Source organism: Erpetoichthys calabaricus, chromosome 4, assembly GCF_900747795.2.
Source record: "Erpetoichthys calabaricus chromosome 4, fErpCal1.3, whole genome shotgun sequence".
NCBI lineage: Eukaryota > Metazoa > Chordata > Cladistia > Polypteriformes > Polypteridae > Erpetoichthys > Erpetoichthys calabaricus.
Genome location: NC_041397.2, coordinates 59,751,082 through 59,754,546, shown reverse-complemented (window position 1 = coordinate 59,754,546; position 3,465 = coordinate 59,751,082).

The window sequence follows — 3,465 nt, the reverse complement described above, 5'->3', positions numbered from 1 at the left end:
CACTGCACTATTTATTTGGACACTGGTTTCGTTGATTTTTTTTAAAAAAAAAGCACTTTTGCACTTTTTGCACCATCCCCTTGCTTCATTGTTGTGCCTCACTGTTCAGTTCATCGGTGACATTACCGACAGTGTAGGGTTCAAGGGCTCCCAGAAGGAAGATGGGAGTGTGGAACAGAACCCACATCATCACAATGCCACAGTGGCCAACGTAATGAGCAACTTCGTCATGCCCAGTACTGTTCCACGTGGCCTCACACTTCATGCGATACTAAATGGTCGATTACCCCAGTGGCCACACTTGTGTGCAGGCACAGGATTTGTATCCATGCTTTTTCCTAACTACATGATGTTGTTAAATATTTTAAAAACCAAATTAGAACCGAATAATAAAATCTTTAAAACTAAATATTTGATGTCAAAGAAATATTTAAAGAAGCATAAAGAGAAATATACTTGTGGTAGATTGTGCTGTAAGTTTTATCTCAATAGGAGAAATAATACTGTATTTCTCATTTTCTGAAGTGACGAGGATTCTTATGGTTCCACTGAAGTTACGAGACGGGTGCCACAATCAGACAATTGAGATTTTCTATTTGGCGGCCACTTCTAACCCACTATTCCTAAATATCTCAACGACTGCCATATTTCACACTGAAATCCTTTCATTTAATACTACTGCAAGTCAAATCCTTAGACAAAACAGAGACACAAGATGTCTTCATAAGTCAAAACATTCTTTCTCTGTAGAAGACGATGTGCATACTTTCATTTAATTATAACACTATACTTCTACATTTTTAAGCCTCTTATTTACCGTAGCTTTGATGGCAAACATCGGAGAAGGTATGATTAAATTTACAAAGCTTTGATCAAAGCTACATCCGACCTTGACATGATAAATATCAGAGTGTTTGTTTCTTTTCCTGGGCTTCATTTCCATGTACTTGTTTGGCTCTGAATTCAGCTCTGTGATACGTAACATTTCATATCCGTTATACACATGTGAAAGTGCCACTGTAAATATGTTCGATTCTCATTCACATCAGCCGAACCTAAGTGAATAATCACAGGCTACGTTAGCAGAAGAAATAGGAGTCAAGTAGGTACATAAGAAAAAGGCCAATAAACACTCTGGGAGCACAAAGTAAGATGTTAATGTAAAGCTTCTGCTAAGCCCTGCATTCTGCATGTGGGTGCTGCATACAAGACTTAGGGTCAACGTGAAACAGCACAGGGGGGAAGAAGGCTGAAGCATGTTGTCGAAAAATTTCAAACTTTAACTGCAATCTACATCAACGCATAGGCAGCACATTTGCAAATTTTTAACTGTCAACACAGAAGGTAATAGAATAATAAATAAGCGACCTGACTTGGAAGACCTCAGGATTTTACACTTACAGTACAACTCACTTATTAATTCAATAGCACACAAAGGCTAAAAGAAGATTACTCACTAAGACAAAGTGCTTTTTCATTATCTAACCAGCAAGTTTAAGCTACTTTGGTCAGAACCTGTTGTAACAAAGAAGGTTTAGTGATAGCGTATGGCAACTCATGAATAACTTCAGCGTACCTGTGCCAACAAAACAGAGCAGTGGGTAAACAAAGCAAATTTGCTTCCAGGTAGACGTGCAGAGCCTTAATTGTTAATGTCACTATGTGCTGGGTTTGAATGTTACTTTTGAAATTTGTATTTCTGTATACTTTAGTTGATTTTATGTTTTTCACCTAAAACTTGTTTTAGTCACAATTGTTGGGCCATATAGAGATTTTAAGAGCATTTGCATATAATGCAAATAACATTTACCACGATAGTCCTGTCTGTATGTTGGTCCCTCTCTGTCTGTCTGTCCAGCCGCATGAAACAACTCACTCTCAGTGCACAGATTTGGTGGAAATTTTGCATACTTATTCTTTAAGAAAACTAGGGGCTTCGCTCACCAACACCCGTGTTTGGTTTTTCAGATACACGCTTTTAAAATTTTTTTTTCCTTTGAATTGTTGCTATTTCATTAGTTTCACTTTTATTTCACAACTTCTTTAAAAACAATATTTGGAATCTTTAGAGTCCCAACATGCTGAATCTTTTAAATGAGGTCAGTAAGACATGTGTTTAATGACTTTGTACCATAATTCAGGATAGGTTTCTCCGTTTGGAATTTTAGCATAGACAAAACGATCTACATCAGGGGTGGGCAAAGTCATTCCTGGAGGGCCGCAGGTTTTTGTTCCAACCCAGTTGCTTAATTAGAAAACTATCCTTGCCAATAATTACATTTCATGGCTTGTTAGTGCTTTAACTCTGCTATGTCAAGTCATTCTCATATCCTAGATTTTTTTTCCATTCTAAGGATATCATCCAAATACTTTGAAGTGTAAAATGGATGGGTAATTCTCAATCCTTCACTTTTTTCTCTTCTCTTTCCTTCCAAGTATTTAATTAAACCAAATAGTGCACGATAAATACACACAGGTGTAAATGGTAACAAGCAAAATGGATAACTCCTGGTTTCTTTTGTCATTTGCATCTTATTTCTAATAAGGAGCAATTAAAAACCAAGAATGCTGCTGTTTAAGACTTAAATAAGCAATAAGGGTTCAAAATCTTAATGAGGGAGATAACTAAAATGAAGCAGAAGTGTTTCTAGAGCAGTAAGTGCTTCTTATTAAGCAATTGGGTTGGAACAAAAACCTGCAGCCACTGCGGCCCTCCAGGAATGACTTTGCCCACCCCTGAGCTACATCATCAGCAGTTAATAGTTTTTTTTTTGCAAAGTAACCAATAAATGTATGTGAGGTAAACCCCATTTTTGAAATTGTCTGACTTAAACTTATATTACATATTACAACAATATTTACATACTTCTGACATATCACCTATGTCCATATATTCGATCTCTATTCACCTTTTCGTTATTTCTCCGAGTAATAATTTCTCTTTGTTTGCGCTAATGCGATGTTTATCTTCTTTGTTTTGACACTTTCTTTTTTTTCTGCTTTCATATTCTGTATCTTGCTCTGCATGTGTTTTGCGCCTACGATTTTTTGAGTCTTTTGAATTCCAGTTTTCATTATCTATAACCTGCTCTGCATGTGTTTGGCCCCCTTGTTTTTTAACCTCTTTATGACGTTTTACTTTGTTTTCTACTCTTTGTCTTGCTATTTTTTCAATTACACCTGGTCCATGATGATTATTTTCCCTTTTTTCGAGTAATAATTTCTTTTTGTTTGTGCTAATGCAATCTTTAATTTCTTTTTTTGATACTGTAGCGACCTCCATGTCTGGCTCAAAAAGAGAAGAAGTAAAAAAAAAAAAAAGACAGACATATGTAGTAAAGTCTTACAAAAGACTTTAACAACTTGAACAATCAAGAAAAAGAACGCCGACTTTGTAATCCCAAACACAACCTTCTAGCACCTCCACCTTATCGCATCAATCAATACCCCGCTGTCAGTATTCCA